We start from the raw sequence: 14,786 nt of genomic DNA, 5'->3' as shown, positions 1-14,786 counted from the left end.
GTGTCTATTTCTTTTTATTCATCAAATTGATTTGATACAATTTATTGGTCCAAATTATCGGTGGTGTTCAGATTCATAAACGCCTATGATATTGAAAAATTTTTTGTACATTTCATTAAAGATTTACTCTCAGCTACGTATACCTTATATCTGGCTGAATAATCCATGGCCGAATAATTGGTGTTCCATAAGAATAATCCCAAATATGGGAACCCAGGAACCCTAAGTAAACAATTCAACCAGTTATTGACATTCTGGTAGATTAAAATAGATGGCATTTTCAAATTACAAGTTTAAATAATAGCAAGCCTGACTTCGAATTTATTGCATGTGTTAAATACAACTAAAAGAGTACAAGTGTGTAAGTTATTTTGGTAAAATTAATGACGATGATACCTTAGATCTAAGCTGTGTACATGAAACCGCTAGAAATGGATCAAGAGTGTAGATTCTTGATAAGGAGTCCATAAAGTTCCTTTGAGGTAGGCTAGCCTATGGGATATCACCAGATGGCTAATTGACAGTGTATATATATAAAAATATTCAAATTAGCCAACCAGCATTTTAAGCCTAGGAGTCAAGCTGAACATAAGGAAACATATTAAGAAAACAATTAGGCTAGTACTCCATGATATGCAGAGTAATCCTAGTTAACACATTTTGCAGGGATAGAGCCTTTATCTTCACCCTTTTCCGGTATTTGTTTAGCCTTGTGACACCTGATAAGGAGACATGTTAAGAAAACAATTCTTACTTTAAAATATGTATAATGATCCTAGTTCTTATATTATCCAAGAGGAGAACCTTTATCATCAAGTCTTTCCTCTAAAAATCCTCAAAAGAGAAAAAGTTTCCAAATATCACAACGTTGAAAATTCAATGCTTAAGTCTTTTGAAATTGCTGCTGTAAACTGCCGCCAAATAAGTTGTTTTATAGATAGCGTTTAGCACATGTCAAAAAACGTGTTTAAAGAAAAAGTAGTGGTAAATTGAAATCATAGAAATTATAGAAATTTGGTGCATCTTTTGTAACCTAACCTGATAACTTCAATTCAAAATCAATGGATTTTTTATATAATTTTTTTTATATTATTTCATTTCTTTTCAATGCTGTGCATATTTTGTATTTTTGGTTTTTTGCCAAAAATACAACATTTTGATTTTCTCCACTGCTATTAATATTTTGTATTTATGCCACTGCTATTTGCCCTTTGCCACTGCTCTTTAAAAAAAAAATATTAAAAAGACCGGCATGAACACTATCTATAAAAGAACTTATTAGGCGGCAATTTAAAGCGACAATTTTAAAAGACTTAAGCATTGAATTTTCAACATGGTGATATTTGGAAACTTTGTCTCTTTTGATGAATTTTATAGGGGAGATTTAATCATAAAAGTTCTCCCGTTGGATCATGTAAGAACTAGGATCATTATACACATTTAAAATTATGTATTGTCTTCTTAACATTTTTAATTATAAGGTAACACATTGCTAAACAATTACCGATTTTCCTTGTTTTCTCAGTTTTTCTACAAAATTCATGAATTTCTTAGAACCTATATAGCCTATTTGCAGAATATATACCCCCACTCCCATAATGTGCAAATATATACCTAGAATTACATCCTTGATCTAAATATAACATACATTTGCATCACAAATGAACTTTACTCCTATATTAGCCATATGGTGGATGCCCCTAGCCTATCTATTTTTCAAAAAGGAATGATATCTGATGAGCTTGCTTGAAGTATGTTTTTGCCAAAAACAAAAATTTCAGAATTAGTTCTAAATATAGAGTCTAAATAGGGCCCAAGGAAATGTTTTGTTTTCCAAGCTAATAGGTATATTTTTAGGCCATAGCAATGCCCTACCAAGGTTAGGCTGGTTTGAAAGACAGGAGCTTTCCAAGTGTGGGGAGATAATTTGGGGCCAACCCTCTGTTGCAAACTCCAGTAATACCAAATCATATTATTGAGTTAGGAATAAAGTGAATACACCTTTTGATGCCTTTTTTATGCTGATTATGAATATAATAATCATTTCTATTACCTTAAGTTGCACTTGCCAGCAATAAGGACAAATCCCGCAGACGCCAGTCAATGATGATGGTGACTCAGCTCATTGGGCACATCCCAAACTGTGTGCCATGACTTTCTGCACCAATCTCTGTCAACAGCTGACTTGAAGGCTTCAGTATTAGGGGACATGACTGCATTCTGGCTAAGGGAATTCCATAAGCCAACCACATGGTTGGAGAAAAATTTGTTTTGTAGCCTGGTATTAGTTTGTTTCCAGTAGAGCTTTAGGGGGTGCCCTCTTGTTCTTGACAAACTATCTAACTGGAATAAATCAGGGATGATATTGTGGTTGCAGATCAATTTGTATGTCATGAATATATCCCCTTGCTTATGTTGGTATGTGAGAGATGGTATATTGAGCCTCTGGAGTCTGGTAGAATATGGCAAATTTTGAAAACCCCTTATGCATTTCGTTGCTTGCTGCTGCACTGATTCCAGAATTGCTTGTTAACTGGCGTGGCAATGGACATCCCAAATTCTAATTTTGGTTGGATCAGGCTCTTCAGGAGCTTAGTAATCACTGCTGGAGATCTACTGCAGAACATTCTCTTTATTATACCAAGAGTTTGGTTGGCTTTGGCTACTGCAGACTGCGTGTGTAAGTTGAATTTGAGCTTGTCATCAACCAAGACTCCCAGATCTTTTTGGCAGTGGCTGTTTAGAACCACCATTGGATTCCATAAAATACTGGCTGAGAGGGTTGTTTACTCCAAAGTGTATGACCTTGCATTTCTGGATATTAAATTCTAGTCACCAGGTTTTTGCCAGAATTTAGCCTCCTATGACATACTTTATCAAATGCTTTTGCTAAGTCTAATAATATCATATCAACTGGGGATCCCGTGTCCATAAGTTCTGTGACTTGCTTTTAAGCATCAATGAGGTTAGTATCAACTGATCGACTGGGGCGGAAGCCATGCTGGTTAGGAGATAGTAGCTTGTTTGCATTTAGGTGTTCAATTATGGCTGAATTAACTATGCCTTCAAGAAGTTTTCTGACTCCCAAGGTGAGACTAATTGGTTGATAGTTGCTGGCTTCATCTCTGCTGCTTCCTTTATGACCAGGTGTAATGTAAGCTTCCTTCCAGTCTTGTGGAATAGATTTAGTATTTAGGGACTTTTGGAATAGTAGGGTGAGAGGATGCAATAGTACTGCTTATGTCTCCTTTAAGAGCCGAGGGGGCACTCCGTCAGGTCCTGTTGATTTATTTGGGTTAATCTTCTTTAGTCAAGTCTCTACATCTACTTTAGTAATATTAATGGGCAGCATACTTTTTTGAATTTTGTACTGTGGAGGGTCTGGAAGTGGGGCATTATCTGCAACTGTAAATACTGAAATGAACTGCTTATTTAATGCATTAGCTATCTCCCTTGGGTCACAGATTTTTGATTCACCTTGTACAAATTGAGTGACAGAATGCCTTCCAGGCTTACCCAATGACGCATACCTCTAAAATTTCCTAGGGTTAGTTTTTGTTGTAGCTGCCACTGATTCCTCATACTTCTTGGTGATATTTCTGGTGAGACTTCTCAGCTGGTTACGCGCCTGTTTACATTTTGTGTAATAGTCAGCCTGGTTTTGATTCTTTGTGTACAGCTTCCAGTATATATATATATATATATATATATATATATATATATATATATATATATATATATATATATATATATATGACTGAGATATATATATATATATATATATATAGACTGAGAGATGCCATAGACAAAGTTTTAAGAGAAGAACAGTGCAGTTTTAGAAAAGGTAGAGGATGTGTTGACCAAATTTTCACTCTTAGGTTAATAATTGAGAAGTGCCTGAGTTGTCAAACACCTTTGGTCCTCAGTCTTATAGATTATGAGCAAGCGTTCGATTCTGTTGATAGAGGAGCTTTAGTAAAGGTTGTATCCTTGTATGGTATACCAGACAAATACAATAAAGTAATTAATGTTATATACGAGAATAACACTGCTGCGGTTAAGGTAGGAAATGATGTTAGCAGGTGGTCTTGTATTAAATCAGGAGTTAAGCAGGGTTGTGTTTTATCCCCCTTTACATGGATTATATTGGTGGAATTTGTCTTAAGGAGCACAGGAAAGGCGATGGGAGACCACAGAATCAAATGTGGAGGAAAAAGTCTCCTGGACTTGGATTATGCTGATGATTTAAGCATCCTAGATGAAAGTGTGAGCAAAATGAATGAAGTTTTAGAGGTTTTGCGAGTTCAGAGTGCTAGTATTGGTTTGAAAATTAATTTTAAGAAGTCTTAGTCGCTAAGGCTAGGAATAAGTGAAGATGAAAAGGCGACATTGAGTAATGAAAAGATTGATCAGGTGGACAGCTTCACTTACCTTTGTAGTACTATAAGTAAAGATGGTGGGAGCAGTGAAGATGTTAAAAACAGAATAGCCAAGGCTCAAGGTGTTTTTTCACAGTTGAAAAAAGTCTGGAAGAATAGGAAGATAAGTCTGCAAACCAAGATTAGAATCTTAGAAGCTACAGTGATGACAGTGGTCAAATATGGCTCTGAAGCATGGACGCTCCGAAAAGCAGATGAAGATTTGCTAGATGTTTTCTAGAGAAATTGCTTAAGGATTGTTCTGGGTACCCGGCTGACTGACCGTATTTCGAACAATAGGCTATATAAAAAATGTGGTTCAATACCGCTCTCTAGGTCTATAATGAAAGAAAGGTTGAGGTGGTTAGGGCATGTTGTGCAGATGAAGGATGACAGATTGCCAAAGATTGTTCTTTTTGGCCAACCATTAGGGCTAAACGGAAAGCAACTCGTCCCTGTCTGGGGAGGGAGGACGTCATAAAGGAAGATTTTACGGAAATGGGAACTTCGTGGGAGGGTGTAAAAAGGAAGGCTTTGAATAGATTGGGGGGAGGAGGAGCGTGTGTAGTTGTGTTGGCCTCAAGCGGCTTGGTGCTGCGGTGGGTTGTTAGTAGTAGTAGTAGTAGTAGTATATATATATATATATATATATATATATATATATATATTATGTTTAAGCGGTAATTACTTGGCAAAAAAAAAAAAAAAAAAACTGTCGTCCTAATCCAGCAATTGAGACAAATGTGTCCTTGAACAAGGCTCTCACCTTACCCATCTATCCAACTACCTAGGACCAAACAGTATACCCAAACCATCAACCAAACAGAAATGTCCAAATCCATGCAAAGTCGTCATCAATAAATATAAGTCGTTGTAAATTTACATGCAAAATCACCTTAAATCTAGCAAAATATTCCCAAGTAGAACCTTCCATTTAGGGCTCATCAGAAGAAATACCACCTGCCTTAACGGGTTTCGAGGCTTTACTTTCTTTACCCGGCACAGTGGAGCCTCTACCATAAGATCTATATGGTATCCCTATGTCAGGTAAAACTTGTGAAATACTTGTGAAAAATATGCTGAATCTGGTGGTGTGATTTTCAATAAGATTTATTGACGTTTTGGAGATGTTTCCGCCTTTTTTAAAAATTAGGTAAACTTTTGTCAAACCCCCCTTTTTCAAAAATTTGGAATATTTCCTCCCTTTTCAAAAATTAGGAAATTCAGGCATACTTTATATATTTGGAATCAGCATAAAAATTCAATTCTTTTGATGTAGCTATTGTTATTAAAACTCTTAAAAACTTTAAATTTTTAAAATTTCATTTACTATTGAGCCATTTTGCTCCTTACATACAGTTCATTACCATGAACCATTTGGTAAACAAGCTTAATATAAATAAAATTTACCCTATTCTTGACTCTTCTTTTCAACAACTCTCCAGTGCAGCTTTTGATAAATATTAAGTTTCAATTAAGTTTGTATGTATCTTACATATTTCTTTCTGTTTTTAAGTTTTTGTGTAATTATGTTGTATCCAAATATAATTTATTAGCGAGTCCTTTTAACAGTAAACTTGAAGTCAGCAAAAAGTATTTGCTTCATTTTTTTTTTTAGAAAAATAGAATGTACATGCCATATCCCACTGTACCCCCTACATAAAACTATGGCTTAAAATAGACCTGAATATAAATGACATAGGGAATTGTTAATTTTTTGTTGACAATTTTAGTGGATTAGGCTAAAGCCATTGCTGGAATATAAGAAACAACTAGATTTCTTGATTGATCTTGGAAACAAAAAGAGAGATTGGTGTAAATCACTAAAGGCAGTTGGCTCTTTCCTGACGCAATGCTAAAGCATTACCTGTAATGTATTTATTTTGTTTAAAAGCTTATTCTTGAAAAAAAAGAAGACAGAAAACTGATAGACAGAGTGATATGAAAATTAGGATTTTGAAGAAGTTTGGTCAAATAATAAAACAAAACAAAAGATATTTGTCTGATTAAAAGATGGGCTGCCACTCTCTATGCCTCCTTACTATTAACACCAAAGTTTCACTTGTACCATACGAAAAAAAACATGTCACTTTAATCTAATACCTGAGAAATGAATATGGTTGACTATACTGTTGTAAAATTACCATAAAATAAAAACTCAGTCAGCAAAATTGGTGAAACAATGTGAAATTGGTAAAATATTGTAAAATAAAGTGACCAGCAACTCTACAGAATCTTTCCTTATTTTGCTGGACAATGCGATTTAAGGTGAAGTATTCCCTTGGAAACTTAGGGTAAAATTGCTGTTTTACAATTGCCCTGTAGTTAGAAGACCTGTTGAGCATTTTTCGTCTTTCTTTTTTTCAGCTTTAAATGAATTTTTTTAAGGTTTTGATTTTCCTAGGCTTAAAAAGGTAATACCCTCCTCTATTTTGAAAACGAATAGTTATCAATTTTTCTTAATATAAATGAATTCAAGTTTTGTTAAAATACTATTCAGTTTATGGCACATAAATTTGATTAATGCTCATTTTATTTATTTATAATAAATAGGCTTTGATTTCCTTATGGTTGAAGGCAGGGGCCAAGTTGGGTCCAATCTCCTGACACTTAAATTTCTTTGAATTTCTTGACACTGCCCAATCAAATTATCTAGCATTTTTTGTTTTACTCTCTTTTTTTCCCTCTTCCTTCCCAGATGAAAAAAAATCATTTATGACTCCTCTTCACACTTCACAACAAACTTAATCATTGCATTTAACATTTATATTGCTTTTTTTTCACCCTGCTGTGTCTCCAGTAAAAATCACAATAACAATATCATATTCAAATGTGTTTTCCCAGCCTTTGGGCAGCTGTGCATGATGATAAGTGCAGTCTCTTACCTGGTTCTTTGTAACTTGGCTCTGTTCCCATCTACTGCTCTCTCTCTCTCTCTCAATTTTATTAACATGTCCATCTTCTATATCTTCAGCAATTTTATCCGTGGCCTCCTCTTCAAACCTCCTTAGTTCATATTTTAATGCTTTCTCCACTTTCTTTAAGTTTCTCTTGTTTTCATATGGTCTTCCGTTCACATAGTTCATGTACAAGCCTCTTCTCTGTTAAATATAAAGCATTTTCACTAATGTTCCTAGCTGCACTCATAACTTTCTTCCCTAAGACACCATTGACAACTTCACAAATCATTTCCTAAAATTATACCATCCATTTTCTACATTGTCAAATTGTTTGTGGAAAGTTTGTCTCAAATTCTCATTGTGGAGTCATTGTGGAGTCAACGTCATAACTTCCCAGAAGGAAGTTATCCTTCCTAAACCTCAGCTTTAAATTAACCCTAGACACTACTAGATGGTGATCTTTAGTTTTAAAATCAATAACAAAATGCCTATATGTGCTGGTATCTTGTTTTGATCCTGTCAGTCTTTGGTTTACAATAAGGTTCTTACCATCATGTAAATACCATGTTAACTTATTGGCCATTTTATGACCTAACACTATATGGTTAAAACTAGATTGTTGTACCTACAAAATTGTAGCAGTCTCTAGCCATTGCTGTTTTCTTTTTTACACCAAATTCACTCAGGCTAGGATACCATCTGTCCCTATTTCTACCAACTTGGGTGATTAAATCTCCTAATAAATGCACCATATATCTACCTGGGACCCTGTCTATTTGTTCTGTAGCTGTAAGTAAAATTTATCTGATTCACTACTATCTCTCTCAGTCACTTCTACAGGGACATGCGATAACTTGGGGTTGTCACCCCCCCCAGAGCTTGAGGTCCCATGCGGAAAGCAGTGAAAAGTTTTTTCCCTTTTAAAGAGTCAAAAGGGACCAGAGAGCAACTAGCCCCTTCCCCCACGCCCTCTTCCCCAAATGCATCTGATCAAAATTTTGAAATAGCCATTATTTTCAAAATAGTCTAAAGATCAGATAACAAACCTTCAGGGCCAACAGAACCCCTCAGAGACTCGTGGCATGCGATCTAAACTATGTTCAGGGCATACAAGGTTTTTATGTAAGAGGCAGTCATGTAATCTTTGGAGGAGGCTCATTTGATTGAAAATTGAAAGTTCTAGTTCTCCATTTTAACAGCCAAAAATGATCAGGGGGCAACACTCCCCTCACACCCTCTTTTCCCCAAATGTATCCAGTCAAAAATTTGAGATAGCTATTGTGCTCAAAATGGTCCAAAGATTATATAACAATTGAGTGGAAATTGGAAGTTTTATTTCCCTATTAAAGAGTCAAAAGTGACTGGAGGGCAAGTAACTCCCTTCATGCCCTCTTTTCCCCAAATGTATCCAATCTAACTTTTGAGATAGCCATTTTATTCAAAATTGTCCAAAGGTCATTAAACAATGTCTTCAGGGTTGACACAATCCCCAGAGACCAGGGCAAGGGTCGTAAATTATGCCTCAGTGGCATATCAGGTTTTTATGGAAGTGGTGGTCATATAAACTTTGGAGGAATCTTATTTGATTGAAAATTGAAAGTTCCAGTTCCTTTTTAAGAGGCAAAAGTGATCAGAGGCCAACTAGCCTCCCTCCTGCCCTTTTTTCTCCAAACATATCAGATTGAAATTTTGAGATAGCCCTTTTGTTTAAAATAGTCCAAATGTCAAATACTATGGTTCCAGGTTTGGACCCCCTCCCCCTCCAGCCCTTGGGGAAAGGACCGTAAATTATGCTAGTTACCCATCGGTAAAATATGAAGTTTTTAATTATGGAAGCCATGGTTGTATAAATTCTGGAGATGGCTCTTTCAATTGGAAATCTAAATTTCTTTTGCCCTTTTTAAGAGTTGAAAGTAATAAGAGGGTAACTGCTCCTCACCCCTCGTGTGCTTTTTTCTCCAAATACATCAAATTGAAATTTTGAAGTACGATTTTCTCTTGGGACAGTAGCCAAACTCCTGTTTGTAATGATTTTTGTCCATTTTAAGCTTGATTTGCATATTCAATTTAAATATTACTTGTTTTAAGGTTTATTTATTCATTGATATTATTACCTGCTGTATGTTTGTTTGCTATGATTGTTTATTTAATTTTTTTTTGGTTTTGGGTTTTATTTATTCTTTAATAAGGTAGTAAAAGATTTTTGTCCGTTTTAAGGTTCATTTGCATATTCAATTTAAACTTTACTTGTTTTAAGATTTATATATTGATTGATATGGTACCTGTTGTATGTTTGTTTACTATGATTGTTTATTTAATTTCTGTTCGTTTTGGGTTTCATTTATTCTTTATTAAAAATTTCTGGTCGTTTTGAGTTTTAATTATTATAGATTTTTATTTCTGCTGATCTTAAGTTTAATATGGCCTTTATTTTTCATTGAAAAAATTCTTTTTTGGGAAATGCTTTCAATTCATATTCATAAAATGAGCAGCTGACATTCTATTATTAATACATTCCCAGCCTAAACAAAATTTGGCAGCTTCCTTATTCATCATGAAGCCTTCTCCCTGTCTATGTACCTCACCCTTCTTGACTGAGTGAACAAATTCTGTTTACTATCCCTGGGATATGAGTTTCTGAAACTCCTAATAAGTCCTGTTTGAAGCGTTTGAATTCATCACTCAAAACGTTGATATGATAGTTAAACTTTAAATATGTAACTTTCCAAGTGGCAATTTCCATATTTTTTAAATCATTGAAATCATTTTGGCCTCTGGAAAAGAAATGGTCCCAGAATCAGTGCAGGACAGGAACTATCTTCTCAAGTCTACATAGAAGTGCATAAGCTGGCTTAGAACCGGGCAGTAAGAAGCCCCTGGGGCCTGCAGTTGAAAGGAGGTTTCGTGCAATCCTGGGCCCATATTGGTCACAACATGGTTTTCAGTATCTGGTGATGCTCTTCTATCAATAAGAGTCAAAATGCTGCACAGACAATCATATTACCTCTGACTCATTATATATTCATGCCTACAAATATTATGCTGCTACAGGGTGGTAGCCTCTAGTAGATAAATTAGCTATGACTCTGATTATTTTTAATATCAGCTATACCTGCAAATAAACCTGACTGACAGCTGCTTGCTCGAGAAGAGAGGAAGGTGTTGGGAAGAGTTGTTTTTCCCCCAAAATATCATGATTTTTGCACCTTCCCATTAGTCATTCAGCGCTCGTCACGTGAACATCACGTGTTCTCCGTGTGTGTTAAATTAATTTTCGTGAAACTGTTTGACTGCAGTGTTTGACCTTGGAACGAAATTGGCGAATGAATTTTCGACGTGATCCAGATTAACGCAATGAAAACTGTGCTAGTCTTGAATCTAGTTTTAAACTTTGTCTGTCGATGCATGACAAAGGGTATTAAAACGGATATGTTCGTTAACAAAGGAGTAGAGTTTTTCGATAAACTGCTGTGGACCTACTACGAGGATGAATTCGGATATGATGAACGATTACGTGAATGCAAAAAAGACTGTGATAACTTGACGGATATTGCGAAAGTAATATGGCGCTGTGCTAAGGACGGGAAAGAGCTTCTGACGTTCGTTATTCTCGAACCGGAGTCTATTCCCATGCGTGGTGACGAAATTGCAGTCTGTATTACTACCAAAGTGAACGAAATAACGAGAAAAATGGTCAGTGAGCTGCAACAGTTTTACCGTAAGTTAGATATTCTGAACAATAGTTTGAAAGTTATTGCTGATTCAAAAAAATCAGCCTACAGCCTCCTCGTTAGTACCTAAATCGCCAAATGTGGAAAAACCGCTGTTCTTGGTTGTCGTGAAGAATATGCCTCCTGAGTTAGATGATCCATGAAAGCGTAAGGACTTTATAACAAACTTGGTACCAGGTGATACAATATTAGCGGATGTAGTGCTCAGGCTGAGAAATAAAGAAATGACAACTGTCAGTCTCTTCAAAGCAGGCAGCAGAAAAAGTCTCGGCTGCCCTCAAAAGTACCCATAAAATTGACAATCGACTTATTGATTTCCATTTCATCTGTCTAGTGAAACGTCTCCCCAGCAACGTGACGGAGGACCTTCTGAAAGGTCTTTCAAAAGACTGTGAAAAGGCAATCAAGCGCGGCAATTCGCAAGCATTTAAAATGTATTACCTCTCTAAAAGTGCATTGTCTGCTGCCTTAACAAACCCGATTAACATTGGTTTCGAACTATTCTATCTAAAAGATTTCTGCTTTTTGCCTTGAAGGTGTTATTGCTGCCATCATGTGAGGCACATAGCGGTGGACTGTAGGGAAGCTGAAACTTGTAGCCACTGGGAAGAAACTGGCCACACAAGCGCCCCTGAGAATCTTTGTGAAAATCCTACTCAGTGCCTGAATTGCAATTTGACTAGGCACACATGTTATCACTATGCCTGTCCTGATAACAGAAAAAACTTGAAAGTTGGATTAAGCTCCCAAAATTTGTAGTATTCTGTCTTTGAATATAAATGGGAAAGCACTTGAGAAAACAGTTCTGCTTGATACTATGAGCCTAACAAATGAAGTAATTTGTATACAAGAGCACCTGCTTTCCGAGGACAATACTAACCTGCTCAAGTTCTCAAGTTCACTCCAGTGTTTTATTTGGCCAGCTGAACGTGTGAAATCCAGAGGTCGGCCATCTGGTGGTTTAGCCACTTGGGTGAGAAAGTCTTTTCAGGGTGAACTTTTAGCATCAAGTAAACACTTCCTCGCTGTTAAAGTTCACGATACTGTGATAATACACGTCTAGCTTCCTACTAATTATAGATCTAGCCTCTCGGACAGCAAGTTCACGGCTGCGTGTACTTAGCTAAGCTGTTTTGTGAAGGCTCAAATTTCTGGGAATATGAAAGTTCTATTAATAGGGGCCTCAACTGTGACCTACTTAATACCGAATCTGAAAGGACTCAAATCATTATAGGTTCCCTTCCTGATCAGTTAATGTTGTTGATAAGGATAAAGCTCATACATTTATCAGTTTTGCCAATACTGTCTCAAATCTTGACCATGTGTTTACGAATTTCCCGGTGAGTGACGAAGTAAAAGTTGCAACTGATAGTTCATACTCTGACCATTTGCCTTTGTCATTGTCAATATCACTGGACTGTCCAAAGTTGTTGGGTTCGTGCAAATCCCAATGGAGAGTATTCAGTGACTGGAAAAAAGTGTCGAATGATCTCTTTGCGGCTACTTGTGGCGATATCCTGAGTAAAATAAAAGTTCCCTTCTATCTGTTGCAGAGAAATGCAAACTCGTATTGCAGTGAAAGTGAAATAAGTCTTCAGATAAACATGTACCATGCAGAAATATTGCATGCTCAGAGTGTCGCGTAGAGTGTAGCAGTTCCTGTGAAGCGTATTTGTAATAGATCGCAGATGAAAGGGGGGTCTAGAAATCCGGAGCTAGTGGCGGCTTGTGCGTCGGCGAAGCTGTGGCTTAAACTTTGGCATGATAGCGGGAAGCCACGGAGTGGAATAGTGAACGAGATTCGAATCCATACTAAACGAAAGTTCAATAAAGCATTAGATGCTCACCGTGCAACACTCACAGAAAATTTTGTGCAAAAGCTCAGTAAGAATCCGAACCTTATTTGATCGCTTCGGTCTAAGCCTGAAGAAGCTAAGCCTACATCTAATATTTCTGCTAATCAATGGAGTGTTTACTTTGTTTCCGAGTCCAAAGTGCCTGATCCAGTTTTGCAGTCTATTTACGAAAATGAGCTGGTCTTTATACCTTTGATGATCTCTCAGTGTCACCAGTCTTAATTTCCCAGGCCATTAAGAAGCTGAAAAAAGTATACTTGAAAGACTGCTATAGTATTTGTGCTCTACATCTTTGTTTGGGAGGTTAAGTTCTTTATCATCACATTGCCCTTCCGTTTCAGATGATTTTGACATAAGGTATAGTTCTGAGTTGCTTTAATGCGGGTATGGTTATCCCGATATTAAAGAAGCCAAAGAGCCTTCTTTGTGTCGGCCAGTAACGATATCTTCAGTATTTTGTAAACTATTCGAGATTGTTGTATTTGATGAGATTTTTGATAAGTGTGAGATGCCTCCCAGTTTAGTTTTTGGAAAGGCCTCGGGTGCACCCATGTACTTTATCTTCTTGCTAACATATTACTTGATGCCCGTCTCTCGCGAGAAACTTTGATCTTAGGTCAGTATGATGTCAAGAGAGCTTTTGACTCTGGGATTCATGCCCTGATTTTGGTCGAGCTGTATAAGCGAGGCGTTTGTTCTTCTATTGTAAGGTCACTACGTGATATGTATAGGAACCTCAAGCTTCGTGTTTGTTTGCAAGATCGTAAGCTTAGTGGGTAGATTTCCGCACATAAGGGAATTAAGCAAGGGGCTATAACGTCTCCTACTTTATGTAATAACAGTGTTAATGATGCACAACACGTTATCTCTCCGACCTATATTTTCAAACATATTGACTTGCCACTTCTGGGTTTTGCAGATGTTTTTTTTTAATCCGTCTTGGTTGCTTTCTTAATTAGAAAACAATATCTCGCGTCTTGAAAAAAGTTATGCTGATATTGGTTTGCAGTTTAACGTAGAAAAGTCTGCTGTTTTGTTTTTTAATTGCCCTGAAGATAATGTTACAGTCAGGCTTGGTGGAATTACCGTGACACCGTCTAGTCACATTACGTACATTGGCCTGCCAATTGGTCATAATCTTCAAGAAACCCAGTCTTTGCTTATTGAACATCTTTCTAAAAAAGTGTGCATTGCCTATGCGGGTGTTGTCACAATTCAAGCTGTAAATATCTGGCTCGTCTTTATAATGCAGTAGCTTTGCCCCATGTCTTGTACCTGTCTCCTTTTTGGAAGCTCCTGAGTGCACGAAACAAGAAAGACATAAGGTCGTTTTTTTCAAATATGCCAGATATCTGCTTCAAGTGCCATCTTTTGTTAGAAACCGCCATATTGTTGCGAAATATGGAATTTCTGAGCCTCTGAGTGCCGTTGAGGAGGCTTCTCAAATAGTTATGTTATTATGTAGTTCTTTCTGTTTGTATTTGTTTTTCTTGTCAGTTTCGCTTTTTCTTTCTTTTCTTGTTGTTGCTCTGTCTTTTTCTGTTGATTGTAAGATGGGTTATTAATAAAATTCATTCATTCATTCATTAACTCTCATAAACTTTGTGTTTTTTTTAAGTTTTGATTTGTTTGTCCCCATCATGAAATTAATTCTCTTCTAATCTCTTGGCTCTTTGCCAGTACAAAGGCCAATTCAATTAATGGGATTAGGTGCCCTGCAACTAAGCAATAATCTTTATTTAAGGCATTTGAAAAAATTGAACATATAACGCTTTCAATCGAATTTTAGCCTATAAATAAGTCACCAAAGCTTGTAAAGTTTTTCTTAATTAAGTGGAAACAAGCAGCTAACTTAAAAAATAGTTGCAAAAAACTTTAGGT

General features: G+C 36.4%; 1 protein-coding gene across 2 annotated transcripts in view; it reads left to right on the top strand.

Annotated features, from left to right (window-relative positions):
• Positions 1 to 287: 287 nt before the first annotated feature.
• aph-1 (gamma-secretase subunit Aph-1) overlaps positions 288 to 14,786 on the top strand; it is a 44,873-nt gene continuing 30,374 nt past the window's right edge. The window contains exon 1 of one of the 2 annotated variants that reach the window (XM_089094854.1): positions 288 to 361. The gene's annotated coding sequence lies outside the window, so the exon portion shown is untranslated. The remainder of the gene's footprint in view (positions 362 to 14,786) is intronic. The other variant, XM_089094855.1, reaches the window with a different exon arrangement.

The sequence above is a fragment of the Artemia sp. Qi Xiang Cuo genome, chromosome 9 (genome assembly GCF_049724085.1).
Source record: "Artemia sp. Qi Xiang Cuo chromosome 9, ASM4972408v1, whole genome shotgun sequence".
Taxonomy (NCBI): Eukaryota; Metazoa; Arthropoda; class Branchiopoda; order Anostraca; family Artemiidae; genus Artemia; species Artemia sp. Qi Xiang Cuo.
This window is presented reverse-complemented; position numbering and strand designations above follow the sequence as displayed.